This window comes from Metopolophium dirhodum, chromosome 5 (genome assembly GCF_019925205.1).
Source record: "Metopolophium dirhodum isolate CAU chromosome 5, ASM1992520v1, whole genome shotgun sequence".
In the NCBI taxonomy this organism is placed as follows: domain Eukaryota; kingdom Metazoa; phylum Arthropoda; class Insecta; order Hemiptera; family Aphididae; genus Metopolophium; species Metopolophium dirhodum.
In genome coordinates, this window is record NC_083564.1 from 4,516,232 (window position 1) to 4,541,093 (window position 24,862).

General features: G+C 32.6%; 1 long non-coding RNA gene across 1 annotated transcript; it reads left to right on the forward strand.

The window, feature by feature from the left end:
* The first annotated feature begins 3,985 nt into the window (after positions 1–3,985).
* On the forward strand, positions 3,986–22,870 carry LOC132944488 (uncharacterized). The gene is made up of 3 exons (XR_009664461.1): positions 3,986–4,088; positions 9,777–9,904; positions 22,676–22,870. It is a non-coding gene; the product is annotated as an uncharacterized LOC132944488 (long non-coding RNA).
* Positions 22,871–24,862: the final 1,992 nt, after the last annotated feature.

The window sequence follows — 24,862 nt, forward strand, 5'->3', positions numbered from 1 at the left end:
ATAATATTATAACGGGCATACAATACTATAATGGCTAATTATCTATTATACTGGTAAATTACCGGTAAATATCCATCACCGAGACCCACAATAGTCAATAACTTATTTTTAGATATTAAATTATTTTAGTCTGTGTTGTTTCCTTCCACCTCGCTTTCCACCTCAAACAACAGATTTGTTAACATATTATACAACTAAAAGAGGACACCATTAAAACACAACACGACAATTTATATTACGTTTCCTGGATAGGTAGCTTTTTACTGCTTTCTTTAGGTAGGTACTTCTAACGAAGTAGAGGTAGGTGGTAGCATACTACACGCGAGTACCTAACTTTATTATTACTTATATCTTATTAGTTATTAATTTATTAATATTTTAAGTTTTGACTGTGAATATTAAATAACATTGTTGATAATTATTTTTTTTCTTCATTGATGGAAATTTTAATTATTTAATAAAATTGATTATTTAAGTGAAAACTAAATGTAATATTCGAATATTTAGAGGTCAATAGAAATCCATATGTAGGTACATATTAACGTGAATTATATTTTAATTCATATTATATATAAACTATAAACTATAAAATATGTAGTATTTAAAAAAAGTGGTTTTATTGAGGATAGTGGGTCGCAAAGTCTCCCACGGGTCTGAACAGTTAATTAATTTTGTACTTGGAACGTAGTTTTTAAATCTTTGAAATGTAGAGCTTCACTGATTAATTTTTTCCAATTCGAACACTGAGTACGTGTATATGCGTGTAAAAGCAAATATTAAGCTTATACTACTAGATTTGAACAAAACTCAAGAGCAGTAGTTAAAAATGTATCGTAGTATTAGTTTATACTCTTATAGTTTTAGGTTTAATGTTATAATAGTTTGGATATAGTCAAACTTCAAATTGGTAACAATTTGATTAAACTACATAAAATCAAATGCAGAACTGTTTATTTTATTACGAGGATTAACTATACTAACGAATATTATATATTTATATATATGCTATACTATTGATATTATGGTATTTACTTTATAGTGTGTATAATATGGTGTAGTATATATATACTGCATATACATTTAAGAAGAAATTTGAAAACGTTGCTGAAACTGATAAGTTATATATTTCATCGAATCGCTTTTATTGTTTTTCATCCAAAAAAAAATTACCGTATATAGACATATAGTATACTATATGTATACGATAAATACCAGCACGTCTTACAGTACGGACCTACCTGCAGGATGTCTTACACTCAAGTCGTTGTAGGAAATCGCTGCAATAATAATATTATACCGATAGGTATGTTTAAACAGGTGTACAATAGTCTGAGCAGCAATGTATATAGTTTTGTATTTACGCGTTATACAGTACGCACAAAATCATCGGCGTATGATAATAATATAATATTATGTACACGCACCGACGGTTTCGAATGGTATTTTTATATTTGTACGACCTCCGAAAATCGCGGTCGTATGTTCACCTGCAGCATATTATCACATTATGGGCAGGTCCGCGTTGGACCTAAAGTCAAGTGTCCGTGCGTATACTGTACGGCACTCAATAATCCGATTAAAGGCCCCGCCGACGACGAGTCGTATCCTTTTGCAGTCAGAAAAGAAGTGAAAAAAAAAAAATAATACTATTCCACATAAGCTGTGTATAAAAATACGTATATAATAACATAATGTGTGCCTACAATAACCTATATATATATATATAGTACCTACACCGCAGCGATTTATTCACGACGGGAAGAACTACCTTTACATTATACGGTTCACATGTATTATTATCGTTATTACATTGTATGCATTTTAATGGGGTGCGGGAGTGTAGAAATCCGTGCGTGGAGTCGTGCTGGGGGGCTTCATTCATCTCGGTTTCCGGCTTATGAATGAAAAAAAAATTATATATATATGCGTGCGTATAATGTCTTCAATACAGGTGAGAAAAACCGACAGTAGCACCTCCGGAGCATCATTAATTTCGTATTTATTCGACTCTCTCGTCCGACGTACGGTCTGGAATTATTATTGTTATTACCATAACGGTCGATAAAAAAAAAAAATAAAAATATTTTATTTGTATTATAAGGAGAAGAGTAAATAGTCAAGTCATTAGATGGCCATTGAGGCGAAAATCACACTCTCATAATAATATGAGAGAAATAATGATGCAGCGCTGGAATTTTGCTGTTTTATTAAATTATTATGCTATTACAGAAATAACAATCCACCTATTATGCTATAATGTATTTATTGTAAAACGAAACAACAATTAATGATTATTTTTGCCATGATAATGAATAATTATAAACATTCTGAAGTTTAAAAAAGGTGGGTAAGTGGATGTCGCTCTGCTGTACAGTAGGTTACAAGTGGGTTCACTGTAATGGATGGTGTTAAATTTGAATTCAATGATATTATAATATCATTGTATAAGAAAAACGATTCTGAGCGAAAACGGTCAGTCAGCCTATGATATTACCAAGTATATTTGATGATATTATTTTGAATGAAGTAATTTATATATAACCTATTTACGTGGAACCTTGTTTTCAATTTTCAATCCTTAGCTATAATAGTTGAACATTTTATAAATTTTTAACTACAAAATAATTATTAAATTATAAATTTGATAAATTTTGTCAAAATTTGAACTTTAAATGCTTATAAAAAAAATTTTGCCTATGTATTTTTAATATTTTTTAAGTGCTATCAGAACGATATATCAGGAGCCTTATATTAAATTTTCACGCTTTTTTACCCAACAAATAAAATTTTATTGATATTGATAGAAAAAAAAACTAAAAAAAATGGAAACTGAAAATGTCCGTAAACAGCTCAAAATATTTGGAAAATGTTTATATAAACATTCAGTCAACATTTCATGTACCTACGATGACAGACGACAGACACAAAAAAAATTTAATTAAAAATTTAAAAAAAACGCACATCATTGTAAAATCAATATAAATCGCTCAGAATCTAAAACAAATTTTTCATAACTATTACTTATAGTATCAACTATAGTATTCAACCATAGTATATTATATAGATACATAAACTCGCCGTATCTGATACTTGTTTTATGTTTCCCAGAAACGAACACGTTGTAGACAAGTACTTGCAGTTGCTACTTGCTATTATAATTTATTAATGGATTTATGATTTAAATCTTACTAATCATGCTGTTATGCTGTTGATTGAATAACAATATATTTTTATCACAACTGTACTTAAGATACAGACTATAATATAGGAATTAGGAGCTAGTAAAATGTATAGGTATTACAAACTGAGAATTCTTTTCATGATTTTTAAATTCGTATCAAGTAATGTCACTTCTTTCTTTCTTCAACTGTATAAGTAACACTTTTTATTGTGTAGTATATTATATTGTAGCCTATATCCTCGAAAACATTTTTTTATACTTCCCGTTTATTATTTATTACAGTTGAAATTTGAAACAATTATTATTACATTTGTATACCATCAGTATACCAATGACCATAATAATATAATACAATGGTTTGTGTAATAATAAAAAAATAGTGACACGTGGATTAATTATTCCTTTCATAGATTTAGATTTTTCATCTCGTACCTGTACCAATGATAAAAAAACAGGTATATATGTTTAATGTTTATATATAAAATTACGGTCACTTTCTAGTTTCTAATTTATTATTATATTGGATTAATAGACAATATTACGCGTATACCAATGTAATAATTGAGGGGTGACATTCCAAAACGTACTATTGCCAAAATATGCAAAATCGAGATACGCGTCGATTCTTGTACAAAAAAAGGCGGGAAGTCGATTGGCGCTATCAGAATTAAACTTTAATCATCTATTCCATGAAAAAAATCTGTTCATAAATGTATAAATCATTTAATCATCAAAAACGTACTTATTCACACAGTATCACTATTATAGGAGATAATTTGTATATGACATATTATAAGTTTTGCAGTCGAACCATGCCTACGTCTACGTGTAATGTGCATTAGTATAGTGTTCAGAACCGCGTGTCTCGCAACGAAGAGACTTCATTCACGAGTTTCGCCGAATAAAGGTATGTACATTATACATAACGATACAAGGGGATTCGATTTAACGGAAAGAAAATCGGATCAATTCCGATACACCTGCAGCGGCAGCGGCAGACAATCCGGTGCCGGTAAGTCTGCGCTGAATGAGGAGGCCTCGGCATTCCCATTGTACCGCGTCCCTCTATTCACCGTGTTCATCGTAAATTTAATGTGTACGCGTCGTAGTGGGTATATGCCATTATTATACAGTGCGTCTTTCATAAAAACGACATCGGAGAGCTATAAAAACCCGCCGGGTGGTATATGACTCTGGGCGGCGGATATGATCTGAATTCCGTAGCGCGAAATATAACAATAATAATAATAATTGTAAAAACTGCGCGCGAACACCGTGGTTTGACCCACCCCCCCCTCCCCCCCGGACGTCCATAAATGGCCGGTATCCCATCAACGTATAATCTTGTTTAAAACGAAATAACTAACGTGTATGTATATGACATACATTATATACACGCACACGCGCGCTGCAGTTTACAGCTTTGTACGTTGTATAATATGATTGTAATAGTGTACCTAACTGCTATACATACGAGTACTATACGACCGTGTGATTTTGGTTAATCGTTTCGGAACTTTGGACTGTTGTTCAGGTCATTATTATCGTCAACCGCATAAAATTAATCGATTTTTCCCCGGCAAAATCAGTAACGCGTTAGCTCTCATTCGCGCAGTTCTGTGACAATTTTAAACGAACATAATATATTATATGAGTATATCAATAATTATATTATTATTCTTGCTGGCGATCTTCAAAAAGAATAACACAGCATAATAATATACTAACGCTTATACAATAAAGGTTCTCATATTATTATAAGAGTTTTACTGTTTTGGTGTTGTTCAATATTTTTACTCATATTTCTGCGACAAATCTCTAAAAACCATTATTTCTTAAAAATATTGTAGGTACCTATACTTCAACTCAGAACTAAACAGTTTATGGTATAATATTTTGTTCGACATATTCAGATATCTATAAATATGGATAGTAGACACAAATCCGATTTTGAATTTTGATCACACATCGTTTGCTGGCAAGTGACTTATGTCGATGAACCCTGCAATAATAATAATAAAGAGTGGGCGAGCGGACTAAGGCGTCGGTCGTGACGCACACCGGCGCTGGTTCAAACCTCGGTCCACGGGCGGCATTTTTCTTCGGACAAGTCACGGTGTCAGATACCTACGGATGCCCACTTGAAAATCTGCCAAAACTACACACACTTTTTTACACCTACTGTGTTCTCTCCCCCACAGTTTCAAAAAAAACCACCCAAGTTGCCGCGGCTTAACTAATAAAAAAATGAAAAATAATAATAATAATAATAATTAACACCAAACAAAAACAACAACTATAAACTCAACCGAATCGACACTAAATTAACCTGATGGTTTTATTGTACGACGGCGTCAACATAATAATAATAGTTATAGGTATAAATAGATATATGAATAATTTACCAATTACGTACTAATTTGAATATACGACTTTGGTATACCTAACCGACAAAGTTTTGCTAATTGTTAAAGCAATTCCCATAAACGTTTTTAATGGCGGGGGGGGGGGGGACAGAATTTATTTATTTCCATTGTTCAAACGGTATGCCATTTTTATGCGTTTGATCTTAAAACGTAATTGATTAAAACCTATGGGAAAAAAATATTATTATGTGCATATATTTATGTATAGAACGTGAAGATATGATATAATGTAGCTACGCATTGCTGCAGTATGTCGTTTAATAATAATATTTGGTTGAGCTGATATAAATATATGTATATATATATAATATTTAGTACCTATATATAGTTATGTACGAAATTACGAAATAACACACTCTGCAGCAGCAGCAGCCAGCAGTATACACTCACGCGGGCATTAAATTTTACTTCCGCGTGGAATTATACTTGAAAAACACGGGACGAACAGTAGACAACTGTTTGCGGTGTAAGTGTGTTTGAAAACTTTCGGCGAAAACTCAAGAAAGTTCATATACGACCACAGGACAGTGGAGAGGAGAAAAACGAGGGACCCGAAACTCTCTCCGAGGCGTTATTCTGTCCGCAACGAAAAATATATACACTATTTATATATATATATACACAACAGCGTACACGCACTACCCACCCATCGCCTACACTCTCGTATATATAATGTCTATCCTCCTCTCGACTATTATTGATGTTTTAAGAATCGCTTAAGGCGAACCGAACGCATATTATTGTTTTACAAATATCCGATCATACACCGGAAGACGCGCCGTATATATAATATTATATAGGGAGGTTTTTTCTCTTCGCCTCGCCACCACTGCCACCACCGTCGCCACGGCAATAAACTGCAAACATTTTCTAAATCTCTTTCCGTCGTTCAGTGGTGGATACGTGGGGAGGGGGGTGGTTACACCGCGACGCTGGAACGCGGACTGGAAAGGGCGAGGAGAAAACCACCGGAAACTCGCTGACGGGACGAGAGGGAAGTGGGCTGGGGGGGGGGGGGCGCGAACGACAGTCGCGAGCGTATATAATATAAGGTTGTTTTTCACGCGCGGTGTGAAAACCGAGGACGCTTTTTAAAATGGAGTCATTTATCTCTCCACAGACGTCCCGATAACGACCCAACAACAACCCGACGCCATCTTGGCACTACTATAAGTTCATATACATATCAACCGTAATACGATACTGATATCGGATTATGCCGCGGCGAAAAGTTTTTCGGGACAGTTTAGAGGAGACGCGCGAGAACGGCGGTGACGGTGGGTGGCCGGGTGGGTGGGGTGGTGTACGCCACGACGGGGGGTGCCGCAGGACGGGAAGTAAGTGCGTAAAGAAACGGAACAAGGAGCTTTTTAGGCAATAAGATTGTATGTGCGGATAAGTGGCTGGAACATTTGTGACGTGATAAAGTTTTCCCGCGAGGTTCGATTTAGTGATTCCCCCTCGAATATATTAGTATAATAGGTATTATTATTATTATTATTATTCTACATTATATGCACAATACAGATGTGTATAGCTTAACGCGTTCGAGGCAACGTATGATGGTTTATCGTATAGGTGTCGTCCATCAATTGATCGTGCGCATTTAAGGCCTTTAGGAGTATTTACTATTTAGTGCGTATTATTATTATTATATTGATAAAAAAAAAAATGTAAAGTGTTGAAAACAAAATTATCGTATAAAGCGCGGATTTCGTAAAATTCTAAGTTATTAATAAAGAGGAATCTTTTGGTTTTCTGATAAACCTTTGATTTTAACTGTATTATATTTATCTCTTTAATTTTAATATGTTAGAAATGTGTAATAAATTGTTACCACCATTATTATGCTCCGTGTGCAATAATTGCGGGACGCGTTATGAAGTGTATGCGGGCGTATTCATTGCGAAAATAAAAAAGTTGCAATAATTTACAAATACGAATAGAGAAATCTACTGAAACGTAATTATTATTGTTGTTCATATAAAAACACCGAATCGATTGAACTGCAGTTACAAAATATGATTTATATGATTCCATGTTCCATCGACGATAATAATAATAATACATTTTCGTATATGAGGATTTAAAAATAAATAAAACTCAATTGTCCGTGAACCATTATAACTGCAGTGTGTCGTAATATTACTATTATGTCAGATAGTTCGTACATATTATACCGTCATGACGTATATGAACGCCGCTTATAAAATAAAATATATTATTTGAATGGACAATAAATTGCTATTATCTATTTCACAGAATCGGAAGTACGCGACTTATTATTAAAACAAGATAGTGTCCAGTGGCTTAACTAGAACTTTTAATGCCCGAGGCAAAATAATCCTGCAGTGGGCCTTTAGTCTTACAAATTTAGAGAAGTGGATGAGGGGAACATACACCCGTCCGCGAAATTTTTCTCTAGATATACCCCCGTAGGGCCTGCTATATGCTGCTATAATAGGTATTATAAGTAATTAATTACCAATGTGTTTCCAATCACAATAATCTGTACATTCCGTAGTTCTTGAAAGTCACGAATGTGCAAACTCCAAATAGGTAGTCAGCACGACCACCAAAAAATAACAATTCCTATTTTGAAGTATGATCGAATTTTACGTCCGATGTTTTAACCAGATTTGTTCAATGTAAAATAATATTTCCTGAGAAGTAGGTATCTACCATCGGGGTTTTTAGAAAAAGGTCCTTATTAGGTTTACTGTGCTTTAAGGTCTACGACCCTACCCATTTTCAATTATGAACCATTTGGTTCATCTAAAACGATAACCCAATCTAACCGTCCCACAATTATTTCACTATCGACGACTCCGACGAGCTAACAGCACTGTTAGGTAACAGATAATCCATAAAAATATGTATAAGGATGTGTCAATCGTTATTCTAAAAAGTAAATTTATTATATTTTAAAGCAATTTAATTCCACAAGAATATCTTTCTTTTTTTTTAAAGATTTTTGTATTTTTAAATTTTGTAATAATAGCGATCTGTTTGGCCTGTGGCTTATTGCCCGCCATGCCACCCTATCTGCAAGTTTCGTGCCGAGATCACGTCCCCCAGCTATACGTAATTTAACATTATTATATAATGATGACATTAAATCGAAGAACGTCTCTCATTATAATATTACATTCTCATTGTACAGAACAGTTATATTATAGTAACACGCGGCGGCGGCGGCGAGACAGTCGATCCGGACCAGCATTATATCCATTATAACACTGTTTATGCGCGCATAACATTATACCGGCTATTATTGTTATTGCTATTATTATTTTTTTACGGCACGTATCATACGTTACGTCGTCGTCGGCGGCGGCGGCGGTTGTCGTTAGTGTTTTGACGGCCGTCGTCGTTTTTAAAGGGCCGTTAAAACCGTTTAATATGTCCAATGTTTTTACAACGCCGAATAGCCGCCTGCACATATTATACCTAGGTATAATATGCCATACGTATGCGCAGGTAAAGTGCAGATATAATAATATATCATACTATAATCTTGCATTCCACATGCAGGTATATATAGTGTATATATATATATATATACGTATATATACTACGATATAATAAACACACACACACACGCACACACATATATATACAAACTCGCGTATACAGCGATAAAAATCGGAGAAACGCGCGTTTTAGGTCACAGACAGCTTGGCACCTATTACATGTGCAGTGTGTATATTATATATTTATATATTATAATCGTAAACCCGTATTATTATGATACACAACACACTGCGCGCGAACCCGGGCCGGAGACGTCGCCGGGTCTACGGCGCGGACACCCCCGGTGCCGGGGTTAACTGCATCGGAGACGGACACAGTGTATGATATTATAATAGATGATACAATATAATATACGACGTGTAACGTACTATATTATACTATTTCGTTATGCCGAATATCGTAATAATAATAATAATAATAATATTGTATATTAATAATGCCCGCGATATTTGGTGCGGCGGCGGCGGTGTGATCTTTATAATTTTTCGTCGTGTCACCTGCGCGAGCGGCAATCCAACTGTATGATATAATATAAATGCACCGCTCCGGTGTACCTACCTACAATAATATAATATGTACATAATATATTACCTATATATAATAATATAATTCATTATAATAATAACATTATATAGGTACTTGCACCCCGCGGCGGACATTCAATCGGGTTCACTTCCTCCGGGCTCGTTTGTCCGTGAAATTCCTACACGCCCACAACAAAATTCGAGTCCAGGGGTCCCTGCGGGCGAGATGTCCTATATGGGTACGTATTATATGTCTGTGTGTGTGCGTGTGTGTGTGTTGGTGTGCGTATTATAATAATGTATATATTATATTGAGATGTTTTTTTTTCTTTTCCCGAAAAGAACCGAAAGCCAAGAAAAATTTGTAAAAAAAGAACTGTTGCTATATATATATAGGTAATGGGTATATATCGTCTTATATATACATTATAGATATTATATTATTGTGTATATATCCATATATATATATATATATATATGTTATGTATTATAAACTTCTTTCGTTTTTTTTTCTCCCCCGTCCCGACGTAATTTATTAAAGAGGGTATTAAGCCGGAACGGAGTCGACATGTGCGTTTGACGGCCGCGAATTCTCCGATAATCCAATCAATGACTAATAGTGCGTTTAACTTCCGACAACACGATGTAATTGTCGACACCGCTCGTCGGATATTATATATAATATACAGTCGGCGATTGCGAGCACTGTGCAGTGTTTAATTGAAAACGGCACATTATACACGCACACATACACACACACACACACTCACACGCACACACACACACACTCACACGCACATACACACACACACACACACACACACACACTATAAGTTTGCTGCTGAACGGTGTCAGTCAAACGCGCGGCCGGTTCGATGTACCATAATATTATATAATAATATATAATACGACTGACGCGCCGGGCCAAATGGTGTTATAATAATAACAGCGGCGCGGACCGACAAGTCGTTTTTGCGTGAAATCGCGCGAGCTCGTGCACTGCCGATTCCGCAGACACATAACATTCGATTGCAACAACAATATTATAATCTATGCATAACAATAATATACACTTCTGTAATAATGCGCAATGTCGTATTATAACGTAAACGGTGCAGTCGTTAACTATAACCAATATAATATTATATAACCGACCACCGACGGGCCATTTCAGTCGCAAGCAGTCGCACATAATATTATATGCGTATTCCATAATGCTGTCCGAAACCCACACGACTTTGTCGCACTGTAACTGCAGTACAGATAATAATAATAATAATATTGCTATCGCATAATATTCGCATAACAGCCACAATCAGTCCTTGTGTATGCATACATTATATTCAGGCACAGCGCTAAGGGGTGGCCTGAAGCCTGCAGGGAGGACTGCTTTAGCCCCCTCTAAAAATGGTCCGGCCCCATCACCAGTTCACCGATTGAAAAATGTGCCAGAACATATCACATGTTATTTTATAAAAGTTTAATTATTATTCGCTGTATCGATTATTGTTTTTAAACAACGAAAATCGTTTTTTACAATTCCAATAAAAAATATTTTGTGATATTCAAAAAAAAAATACATTCATCGCTTCGCTCAGAATCTAAAAATAAAATATTTTATTAATTTATTATTCCAGTTATTATAAATAATATAAGCATTAATTACTGGATGAAAATAAAGATACGTGCCCCGAATGGCCAAATCATTGTCTAAAATTTCAGTCAATCAAATTCATCTGCTCAATACTAAATACAATCATTTTAATTTATGTTTATAAAACAATAATGTGTTATAAAAAGTTAAATGTGTGATACTATATAGCTACCTATGTTATGTTAAAATAAATTAAATTATTTATCTGAATAATTGTAGTTTTTGAAAAATCTTAACCCGTATACAACATTTGTCTGCTCTACTCAGCACCCCCTAGAAAAAATTTCTAGTGCCGTGCCTGTATGAATTGTTCTTCAGCGAGGAGGGACACACATGAGGTTACTCTATATTATTATTATTATTATTATTATTAATATTATTATTTTATGATTTTTCCACGCTCCCATTTATTGCGATTTTTTTATTTACTCAACCGCGAGAGAACCCATTTTTCTTATTCGTTTTTGTTGTCCGATTGCGGGTCACCGCGCAGACGAGACCTATATCGCTGCAAACTATATATTATTATACGAATCGCAGAGATAATGCAGGCTATCAGACTGTTAAAATACAATTTGAATATCCTATAGTAGCTGTAGATAGTCGTAAACGTTATTGGCACATGTGGTTAGAAAAACTAAACTCTTTATTGTAACCGATGATTTTAAGTTTCTCTAGGATTATATCTAGAATTTCAAATTCAATTAAATATTTACATAATTTTAATTTGTCAATTTATGTGGGTCAAATTTATTATAATAATAGTTTAAGATATACCTATATATATATTATGTAATTAATAAAAATAATGGTAAACAAAATCAACCATGATGAACAATAATGATTGCATTTTTATTCATGGATTAAGAATTTTTCACTAGCAGGTAACTATACATTTTTTCATTTCTAAATATGTGTATAATTATTTAAATTCATTAACTTTAAATTATAAATGTTATCTTTAGGTATAAACTTTTATCGTTGGATAATCATAATTTTTTTCCCAGTCCTGACTATCTATATAACATACTTATGAGCGATAGCATGACCATCCCCGATACTACAAACATCTCTTGAAATCCTATTCTTGAGTTTATGGAAGTTGCCCTTTATTAAAATAAACGACTGTGTATATCAGTTGTGTGTATGGATGTATGATCGTTACCATTGTTTATTTAGTGATCATTTAAATGTATTCAAATAATTATATTATATTGCTTTATATTATAGTATATTTGTATAAAAGCCAATTAATTATTATGTTGAACCCCCAAAAATTTTTTAGTTACGCAACTAAGGTATATTATAGTGATTTATTTTTAAATAAATTTTGGATAAAAATACATAAATTTGATTGTTACAAAATATATATTTAAGGTAAAAGTGGATCCGAATTTTTCTCTTATACTAATGATTAGTGATTACATAGAATTATAACTATGTGAAAAGTAAAAACAAATTAATTTACAAACATTACTCATTAATCATTATACTTATAAAAGAATTTAAAAAAAAATTACACTCATATAATTGAATTACATTATCATTATTTTCACAAATTATTCTTAATTATTCGCACAATGTATATGTCAAAATAACTTTCAACAAAATATAACTTACTTAAGGAACTATGACTTATAATTTATTATAATTTTTGTAGACATTAATTATGTATACTTTGAACAAATTAAATTACATTTATACTTTAAGCATGTGAGCTAATAGGACATTTATTATTTTATGACACGGTCGCAATTTACATGCACAACCGACAAACTTTATTACACAAAATTCAAATCTAGTCGCAATATTACACTGTTGTGTTTGTTTCCAGAAAATACAATTAAGAACTCGAAAACTTTGGGTAATTTTGTTTCTGTTTGTTATTTTACGAGCATATTAGTGTGTTTAAATTTTAAACGTAGATTATTTTTAAATTAAACCGTGTACAACTGGATTTTATTTAACACCTTTATTTCTGCGATTGAAAATTAATTTTACTAATGTACTATGATTAATTACAATTGTCTTTAACAATAATAATATAATATGCCCACATATTATTTATAATATCTACACAATAAACATAAATAGACATATATTATAATACTGAAAAGTGCACAATAGGTGATCCGGATGTGTCCTTGGTTATCACTATGAAAAATATTCCATATTCTTACAGAGTATATATAATCTAAAAAAGTGGTTTCAAAGTCTACAAATATCGTATTGTAATTTGTAATGGTTGTACCCATAACAACATTTTTAGCTGACACCTTTTAAAAAAATTCGACTTTTTTATATATTTAAAAATTTATAATATGTTATAGCATAAAAATTGTAAATGATAAAATTGACTGCACTTTTAAAGAATTTAATTTAGAATTAATTTGGTTCGAAAGTTTGCTAAACATTTTTAGATAAGTTCATATATTTTTATAACTTCAAAATGTTTTCTGAAACGAGTACTTTTTATTTTAACCAACTTTAATAATTTAATAAATATATAGTAAAGCAAAGTACATAAAAGAAAAAAAGTTCCAACGAGATATTTTGGAGCTCTCGACAGTTATCTGTCAAATATATATTCATTATTTTTACAAACATATTTACATAACATAGCAAAGTGTGGGTATAAATAGATGATCTCGTGATGTACGTATTTTTTGTACCAGATATATCTGTATACATAAATATATTATGAAACTAATACTTTTATTATTTATGAGTAGATAATATTATCATTATATAATTGGTACAGGTGGTATACTAGCTGACAGCTGTACTATATATATAGTAGAAGGTGATCTGTGTAGCATGCTATTTCCCATAATATTTTACTTTAATAATGAATCTATTCAAATTCTGATTTTTGAAATTTACAAGTGACCATATTTTGTTAAATTTTTTATACCATAATATCGTCTGTGGACGATAGACAAATATGTATCTATACTTACTCGTTAAAATTTCAATTATATACATATATTCATCAAAATATACCTACAACAAAAGCATTAACAACTGGCAGTAAAAAGGTTTGTTTTCATTAAAAAAAATTGGTGTGGCCACTGGACATTTTGTACAAGGTATAAAAATCTAAAATAATTGAAATTAAAGCCCTTAAGTATACTCAAAACTCAAAAAAATAAAGATTTGATTAAATTCAAATAACGAATCTGAACGGGGACGGTTTGTCAGCATATATATTTCTGAAGATTTGTATATTATTTGATTGGCGATATTCTGATATGGTAAGTTGCATTAATATTTTTAAAATACAAAATGTGAATGTAGTTGATTAAAATATACGTATAATGGCGAAAAGTTCCTTACGATTAAATTATACTTTTAAAATTACAGCGAAATAACCAAAATCGTAATTTTTCATTTAAAATTTAAATATATAATTTCGTCAGAAATTTAACTTAAAATGTTTATAAAACAAAACTGTGCATACTAAATTATACTACACTTTTAGAATCTAATATTGCATTGAACTATCGGTTTAACTACAACTGGTTTCAGCTATATGCTGAGGTTAGATACGAATTTAAATATATAATAAATATAATAAGTAAAATAATAGAACATTAAAATTCACATATACGAAATTACATTTTATCACACGACAGAACATCCTTTTCGTTATTGTAATAAATACAAAACCCCGATCTTCTAAAGTTTGTGGAATAATATACTTCGAAAACGCGTTTTCACCGTGAGCGTAAATTAAATTATTTTACACTACAAAAAATTATATTACCTAGGTAATAATGTATTATTATTATTATTTTTTTTTTGTTAATAATTGTATGTATAGGCGCATTTGACGTCATTCCGTGGTTATAGGCACAATAGCTGCGAGACGGGATAAGAATATGTTACATCACTTCTGCTATTCATGTACGCATGTATATTATTACAATAATGATAATAATTAATAATCGAATTAAATGAGAACCGACACGTCGAGATAATACTCATCTCGTCGTAGTCTTCAGATGTTAGTAATACATTTTCGACCAGTATTATAGTGACCGGGTGAAAATATCACACACAAACCTGTAAGTCTAATCAATCACTGCAGTGCGGCCATGTCGTTCGCCCAAGCTGGGCGTACAGACCATAAGACGGAATCCAATAAAATACGTTTCATTCATTATTTTTCATAATATAACCTATGTTACGTAGACGAGACCCTTCTCATTCGGACACGCATCATATTCCGACCGTATCATTCGTATCATTTACCTAATGATTTACAAACCACGCGCACCTAACCCAACCTATATACACCAAATATTTTTTTATACCTGCGCTGCACATATTGTTACTGTCGTCATTCCGGCTGCCGTGTGTGCATGCCTAAACATAATACAATATAATGTGTGTGTGCGTGTGTGTATACACGATGTATAACGATATAAATATCTACGTTTGACTGTACGCAGCACACGATAATATAATACGCGCATGCGCATGCAACGGAATCGGGTAATAATAATCCGAACGCGTATTTATTATGTATTATTATATAATAAAAATAAAAAATTAAATAAGCCCGCCGCCGCAGCGCGCATATATGTGTATACGGATAAACGGTGTGTGCGTGGGTTCATTAAATCCTATTGAATAGTGATAAGAATAATAATAAAAAAACCCAAAAGTACACACAGCGTCGCGTGAATGGGAAAAGGGGTATAATTTGTGAATGAGTCCATTTACTACGGCGGCGGCGAGGTCTGTACATTCATAAGAGTTAATCGTTTATGTGCAGTGTAGTTCAATATATACCTATACAATAATAATAATAATGCGCGTACGCCTGCAAGGACGGTCGAGAAGACGCTTGGTCATAATAACCGAAAAAAAAAAACGGGAGGGAAAAAAAATACGTCTTTTGTTACGGGCGGCGGCGGCGAAATGGGTCTTATATAATATATATATTTCCGGTTTGTTTTTTTTTACCCGTGTTCTTTCCACCGATATGATATATCGGGGGCGCGTGTGTGCCAAGTCGGGTTGAAGTTTTTTAATTTCAATCGGAAACGGTCGCGCGATATGGCTGTGCGCCGCGGCAGCGACGGTTGTTTTCGCCGGTGTACATAATATTTCTGTCAAACTGCGCTTATGTGTGCTGTGCGCGATATTATGATTTAAACGTTTTAATCTCGGCGCAAGACAATTTTGCGCCAAAAACTCTAATGTATACGCACGTCGTATTTATGTGTATCCACAATCCACTCATAAATATATATTATATATACGTATCTAATATATGTGCAGCCGTATAGCGATGTGGTGTGTGTATATATATATATGTACGTATGTGCACACCAGCCCGGCTAATGTGTGTAACGGTGACTATAAAGTATGTCGGTTCTAATAAAGACGAAAGTTTGTAAATACCGACTGAGATATAATTCAAATCGAGAACATTAGCGCGGGAGTTAAGTGGTCGGGCGCAGCGCGTAGGGGTTGGCAAGCGTTCAGCGAATCTTTGGTATGAACAGCAGTCAAAAGTCGTTCAGATATCCATTTCGAGGGTGGTGGTCAGATGGCCAGAAAGTTTTGTCCAAAAATAACGCACCGACCGGGGAACTTTCCAAAGCCACCCTTACCTCGTCGGCGGCCGGGTGGACGGGACGGGGGTTAATTTAGACAAATGTGAGGTCGAGGCGACTTTCTAGTTGTAACTCTTAAAACCCTTTCGACCGCACACCCTCTAAATTCAATAATGGCTTTTCTCTTGTTTTATCTTTCGGCTGTTAATCCCAAAGTTGTTTGTTTTTTCCTGCGCCCCTCACCGCACTAACACACCGTCTCTTATCCACTATACGCGTATAGGTCACTTATATACGTCGTTGATTTCTGTTTGAAAAACAAACCGTTTTGCAGAAAATTAACATTTTGCGGGCAAAAGGATTTATTTAATACGGTCTACGTGCACCCATTTGTAAATTCAATTTAAACTAAGGTTCAATATCGTTATATGGGTAGGTCAAAACAGTTGCTAAAACTTAGTTAGCTTATGTAAGCTTATTTATACGTATAGTTACGATTTTATCATCAAGCTATGTATCCAAAACCTTTTGTAATTATTTATTTAGTGAGAGAAAATGTACATTCATTTTTTCCGTGAACGAACATGTGAGAACATTTATTTACAGACTGAGAATTTGAAATTAAATTAAATGCTCTTTAGTAAATGAACGAAGTAACATTATATGTATAAGCACTAAGCAATGAATATATATGCATTTCAATTTTTGATTTGTTAAAGTTTTACTTTTATAGTTATTTTTTCGATTAGGAGGTACCTTATTTTAAAATAAAATAAAACTTCCAGTCTTACAATTGTTATCATCGTTTAATGTACTGTTTTGTCTAAATAGCAATATTTTATAATTTGTTTTTTATTTTGTTACTTATAATAAAAATGTTACAACAAGAGGCGTATAATTTAATTTTAATTGAAAGTTCTTTTAATAAATCGTAGCTTTTATTATCAAATTTAATGTCTGTAATATAAAACAGTTGTTCAAAGTATCAAAAATCTATTAATAATTAAAAAATAATTAGAATATTAAAAGGAAATATTTTATCTATGATATTTATTTTTAAATAATGTGATGTCTTGATTTCTTCGTTTTCGCTTTCTTCGTCATTCAGATATTAATTGAAATCTTTTAGAATACTCATCGCTCACGTTTTTGTTCAGACGTAATAATTGCAATTGATAATATTTTCTTATTTACTTCAAACAAATAACGCGTATAGATGATGTACAGCTTGTACATTGTATAAAGTGTATACAAACTATATTAATTCAAAAGCTCATTGTTGCACTGTAAATATTTATGCAGTAAATACTTAGTATACTACGAATCAATTTTCCGTACGAAAAAAATAAGTAAATTTTTTAATAATAATATTATGTAAATATTTTAATAATTTAAGCAACATCTAATACCTAATAAGGTTAGGTAATTCTGATTAGTTATTGTCGACAATTTAATAAAGAATAATAGTTATTAGGTTAGTATTTATGACTAAATATAATATACTAATCAATATTCAAATTTTAAACTGATATTATAATTTATATTACACCATAATTTTATCTTTTAAATGTTTTTATACAACAATACACTGTGATGTTATAATACCATTAGAATAGTAAAAAAAAAAAAATATATATATATATTCACCTATATTATATATGTATACATTTAATAACAATAAATAAAAATGTCACAATCGAAAAGATAACAACATTGAACATTTAAAAAAAATTAAAACGAATCGCCAGCGATTATATATGTATAATAATACAACAACAATAATAATAGTATACGTATAATATTATAAATCACCGTACTAAAACATTTTACTAGCGAATTAGTCTAATGCATACGGTCCGATTGTATATCTCATGCTGTCACATTATTCGAGTTTATTCAATTGCTCTCACCCGGTCAAATGTCGAGTTCCCCTCCCTCGAGTTCCTATTGTATTTCAAATAGATAAATTATGATGACTGCTCCTCGTATATGAAAACGCTCTAATCGATGCTCATCGACGTTATCGGTACACGAGATACGAACGTTGTATTATATTATATTATACAATATTTAATATAATATAATATACATATATATTTATAATACGACGCGAACAGCCGTGACTATTGTAAAACGATGGTCTAGGGGTTGGTGGAGCGAGGGAGGCATGGGCGTGCAACACGTATATTATTATTAATTCGGACAATAGTTATAATAATAATGACTAAATATTCCGTCCCTCGCCCGACGAATATAATATTTTTCCATCTCGGTTACATTGCAATATTCTCAATGCAATACGATCGTTGCAGCAATAATGCACCACGACCTAATATTATTATCGTATTACACCTTAATATGAATACCTATGCAGTTTGCGCGCGTCATTAACGAGGAAATCTTGCGACACCGGCCAGGCGATGCTGCGTTAACGACATCAGTTGTAGTGTATTATTATTGAACTAAGTACAATAATTATACAATACTAAATTGTTTGGATTATATTATATTATATACAGGAGCTAATGCAATATTTTGCGAAACAAGTCTTTCTATAGTCACATTGAAATCCGTATATTATTATCATGGTACCCTCTCCGATTTACGCAACATATTTTATAGAAATACGATATTGATGGATATGTGCGTGGATATTATGCGTGAATAATGATATAATAAAATATATATTATTCGAGCACACCGATAATGATGTTATACACGGGTGACATTATACTAGTATGCTATAACATGACTTAAGATCTAAAAGATCTTCTGTAACTAATCTTGCTCCTCGTCTTCAGTCTTAATTGATTGATTCAGTTGAATCTATACAGATTTACAAAAAGCCTTTGACGGCGTTAACCGCATAATTTATTAGTTCATAAATTGCCACAACTCAGAGTGTCTAATCCCTTACTGGCTTGGTTTGGTTTCTATTTCACAGGGCGCATACAATGTGTTGAGATTCATAACTTTAAAACGCGCTACAATTTGGGTATCTACAGGTGTCCCTCAAGGTGGTCATTTTTCACCTTGGTTATTTAATGTTTTTATCGACGACGTCATTCACTTGCAAATTTCTTCTTTTTGCAGACGACCTAAAATTATATTTTAAGCTTTTAAAGATATCTCTGGTTGAGAATTATTACAAAATACCTTAAATAACTTTTCGAAGTGCTGTACAACGATCCAGTAAATGTAGTTCAATTTCATTCCATAGATCCCGTGAAGTTATTGATTTATCTTATAACATTAATTCCGGCCCGCCCGCATCAGTATATAATAAACCTACGTGTAATTTTCTCCTCTAATTTATTATTTTCTGAGCACATTGATTATGTTTGTCATAAAGCTTTAAGCTTCAAAACACTCGGACTCTTAATACGTAAATCGTCGATGAATCGTTCCGTGTTTGGGACCCTTAATATCCATTTTACAGATATAAATTCCTTAAATGCACTTTATTCTTTACTTGTACGTTTGAGTATGCATCTCAAATTTACATTTATTGTACGATTAAACAAAATTAACAGTAAATACATTATAGTCTCTTCGTTTCGATGTGTTGGTACGTACTGCTCAACTGCTGTGGCTAAAATCGTTTGTAGATGGACAAAGAGAATTTGACATCTCGTTTGACTACAAATTACTGCATGGTTAGTTGGTTCTTCCGATTGGTTAGTATATCCGTTCCTTCTTCTAACTTAAGGCACCAATCTAATTTTAATATTAAATTCTACTCAGCTAATATTGGCTTCGCGTGTCCCCTTGATAGCGCTATGCGCTGTATCAATAATTTGTCTGATGTTGATTTATTTTTCAATTTTTTAAATTTTATATTAAGTTAATTGTATCTCTAAATTTTATTCTTTGTCTTTTATATTATTATCAAATTGTACTTAAATTTTGCTGTTCTCCTAGCCTTTGAAAATGTAGATAAATAAATAAATATTGTGTATTTATTGTTACACATTACATATTGGTGCACACCACACTCAACTCATCGGCATTCATATCATCGTTACGTAAATTGCGTGTCTCATTAATAACGGGATCAATATACGTGCGCAAGAGGAAAACGACAGCAGTCGAAAATCTTATATTGACGCTCAAACTCATTTCTTATCGACACTGCAGAATATTTACCTATAGGTAATGCGAAATACATTGAATGGTTTATACGTTTGCGATAATGGTATATATTGGTATAGTAGGTTTATCTGTTTTCCTTTTTATCGAAATGATTATGCGTATACATTTATACTTTAAAGTAACAAATATATTTTATAGTATTATATGTACCTTTCAAGTATAAAATATTAAACGAATTGCAGCGGTCAATGCAGTGTTTAGGTATTCACCTACTATAAATAGATAAGGAATTAAATAATAAGTAGGTAAATTGGTAGATATATTACAGAGTGATTCGCCAAACATAATCACCAATTTTTTTTTTTTTAATGAGGTAGTTATTCAAATTCTGTTTTTTGGAATTTTTAAATATAGGTAATATTTTCAAATTATGGAGGCTATGGTGATTTGAACATTTTAGTTATAAGTATTAATCTATCAACATAAATAATTTGAAAAAATTACCCAAATACAGTAAATACTAGTTCTAATATTACGTATATTTTATATTTTTGTAAAACCATTTTTAAGGACCTTAGTTTAAACACTTTAATAACTAAACTCATTCGAATTTTGAATTAAGTACACACAAATTTTCAAATAAATTATCCACTAAATAGTTTACAGTAAAAATAGGAGGTTCTTGTTTGAAAAACAGAAGTTTGTATCGCCACAGATTTGTATGAGTCCAACAGAAGCGACTCTGTGGTGCACATGGACGTATGGAGTATGGACGCATACATCATACGTCTTATTATTAAAAAAAAATTACAGTATAAATGTTTTAACTATTGTGATAACATAAAAATAGTAAATGATTACATAAATCCAAAGAGCCACTGAAAAGACTAATATCTACTAAACGAATTAAAAAAATATATACATATTAATTATCTATACTTGAACTATAACAATATGCAATAAAAAACGAAAATACAATTTTATCCCGGCCCAGTACATGATACTGGAAAAAATTAATTCAGCAGTGATAAACGGTTAAAGGGATAGTACAAAAAAATTCAATAGTTTGAAAAATTTTTTTTGAGAATATTCAAATATTCCAAAAATCAGAATTTGAATAAATTAATTATTTAATGAAAAAATTGGGGGTCAGCACTCAGCGTTCTTTGTGAATCACCCTGTATAATAATGTTTAACATTAGCGTTTAAAGTTTATAGGTATGGAATTAAGTAGGTATACTGATTATGCTACCTACATATACCTGTGTGATCTGTTGAGAATAAAAATGAAAAATAAACTAATCTTTGAATACAGAATACTTCCATAATTTCATTGAAAAACATAATTATTAAGTATAGGTAACAAGACAATAATAACTCATCTAGTCATCTCTCATCTATAACAACAAACATGGCAAGATAATTTTATTTTTCTATAAAAAAAATAATGCTTATTTATGAACATAATAGAGCATCTATATAATATTCTGAATTCTGATGATAAAACTTCATCTTAACTAATATTTAATAATATTCATACATAATAATATTAATCAAGAAGGGAAAAATAGTTATCAATTGCCTCCGGATAGGTCACACAAGGTTAACCCATAAGTTCCTTATAATAACTGAATGCTTTAAATACGAAGAAGACGCAAAAAAATATAACATCTCATCTAACATAGACGCTGTTTTAGGTCATCCCAGAAGATATCAACAACATGATCAACTTCTTAAGAAAAACCTACCTGCTCAACCAAATCTAGATGATAACGGCATCGCAACACACCTTCACACGGTAGAAACAATGTATTATATTTAAGTATATCTGTATACACCTAAATGTATATATATATAATAAAAATAAAAAACTGTATCTAATGGCCTTTGAAGCCGATGTAATTTAAGATCAATAAAAAAAAAAAACAATAATATTATATTGGTACTAATTATTAAAAAACTATCAATAAACTAACCTCAACTAATATATTATTATATTAGTTTTAAGTACAAGAAATATTAACTTTTTATGTTAGACCAGAACCGTAGATAATAAACGTTTGAGTTTTCAAAGTTAATCAGCTTACTCTGTGATTTATATATAGGTATATATACCCTGTTTAATATCATTACTGGTAAGCACATTCGAGTTACTTGTCTGATAAAATGATTTGAAACACTAAATATACGTATAGAGTAGCATGTTTTATTGTTTTTTAGTACTAAACTATAAAAAAATAATGTCGTCTCTGTATAAGTCCCAGTGTGTCTAATACTTGAATATACGTCATTTAGCACACGACCGTCGAATGAAATAAATTTCAGCAGTATGATACATATTTTTGTAATATATAGGGACAATTTATTATTTTTAAATATTAATAAGCAACACAATATTTATGTGCGATGTACATCGTTAACAAGTGGTCATCGGCGGTTTAATTGAACGTGCGGCCTATCCTGCGCGGGGGGGGGGGGGGGTGAATCTACGGACGTGGTCGCAGTATTCCGGAATCCGGAGAGTATACGCGCGAATTTTTAAGTCGACGGTGGCGATATAACAATAATGTACCGGATGTACTCATCCGGCCGGTAGTCGATATTGGCTTCCGGGCGTGCGACTGACTGTGTATGGGAGAGAGGAAATAATAATAGTATATACTATAAGGTTTGTATATATTAAATATATATATATATAAATATAGGAAATGTATATACAGTAAAACAGTGATAAAAGTGGATGGAAACGGCTCGGAGAGCAATAAAAACAATATAAATAGCAGCGGGAACCGATGATCGGGGTTGACGTGATGCAATGGCCGTATATGTACGTATATACATGCGGCGGTGGCGGGTATACGCCGTTATTATTATCATTTGTATTAATTCCATAACATCCATTTAAAGTTACTTTCCGGACGGACGAAAAGGTCGGTCTTTGTTTCCCCGTGTATTCGTATGTATACGTACATCATATATATAAATATATATATATATACACACACCCACACACACACATATTATATTATATATCTATATACTCGTATATGCATATGTATGTGTATATAGGGCATTTCTTGAACGGTCAATGGTTACCAACATGGCGCGGGCCATACCACACGCGAGCAACGAGAAGATTTATAACGACGTCGCGGGAACGCAGTGCCTTTTTATACATTCATATTATGCACAGTAATTTATAATACATAATATATATACGATGCATGTATGATAGGTTCGTGTGTAATAAAATAATGGGAATAGGTATTTTTCATTTATCCGGTGAAAAACGTTTGTAAATATCATAATAATATGGCGTTTATGCGCGGGGTTGTATGACATTATCGTTGTATACGGAAATATTTCGCGTATAAATATTATCACGACGACGTCTGAGCTTTTCCGGACAAATGGCGACGGCGACGACGACGACATAGCTGCACCGAGACGAGTGTTTCGGGCACACTGCTGCTGCAGTTCTGTGGTGTTGAGTGGTGGTGAGTGGGGGGTGGTAGGGGGGCTGTGGAGCCGTCGGCGATGATGTGGAGGAAGAGTGGAGAGGTGTGTGGCGGGTGTGTGTGGGTATAAGAAGGGCGTTTATAACCCGAGTGGCGGCGAAAAGTACTCGAACGGGTCGGAAACACGAGCCCCCGAACAACCCGCTTGGGATCTATATACGAACAGACACGCATCTCCGGACTCGTAACGTCCCGAGTCCATATTATTAAATTTATTATATTTTATTTATATGCAACATTATATCTGTATGGGCAATAATATTATACACCCCCCTCCCCCTACAGAATCGGTCTCGTCCCGGGATATATCTAATCAATTCGCCCCCGTGTGTACACGCGGCTATAAAAATATATCCTCTTCCTCTC